This window comes from Diaphorina citri, unplaced genomic scaffold (genome assembly GCF_000475195.1).
Source record: "Diaphorina citri unplaced genomic scaffold, Diaci psyllid genome assembly version 1.1 scaffold49196, whole genome shotgun sequence".
Lineage (NCBI taxonomy): Eukaryota > Metazoa > Arthropoda > Insecta > Hemiptera > Psyllidae > Diaphorina > Diaphorina citri.
The window spans coordinates 1-493 of NW_007426510.1; the positions used below are offsets into that span (position 1 = coordinate 1).

The following is a 493-nucleotide window of genomic DNA, read 5'->3' on the forward strand; positions in this document are numbered from 1 at the left end:
GAGCGGTATTGTTTCTACACTCAACTATATCAACCTTACTGGTAAGTTTGATAATAGAACTCCTAGACTAAATATACTCGTAAGTAGTATGTATAGCAATGTAGTGAGGTGTATGAAAATAATACAACCTGTGTTAAAATTGGGGATTTCTATATGGGTTGGTTATCTGTATTAATGAAAATTTACTTTCGTCTGAACATTGCTAAAAATCATGAGAGTTGAAACTATTCTTACTCCAAATGCATCAATAAATTCAAATTTGGTGTTGTCAATGTCAATATTTCCATCTCTCTGTCTGTTCCGCTAAGAGGTCTGCCGTTTATGTCCACTTTTTACGGCAAAACGGCTATGTTACTTATTTGTGTTGTTCTCACTCTTCTCTGTTACAGAGGCCAAGGGTAACCTCTCTCCCAATCTGAAACCCTATCCCAGCTACGAGATCAACAATATTCACAAGAAAAATGGTACGACTCTGGTGTCTGGATTCAGAATC

At 36.5% G+C, this 493-nt stretch overlaps 1 long non-coding RNA gene across 1 annotated transcript; it reads left to right on the forward strand.

Moving 5' to 3' along the window:
• On the forward strand, window positions 1-456 carry LOC113473617. The gene is made up of 2 exons (XR_003395549.1): window positions 1-41; window positions 390-456. It is a non-coding gene; the product is annotated as an uncharacterized LOC113473617 (long non-coding RNA).
• Window positions 457-493: the final 37 nt, after the last annotated feature.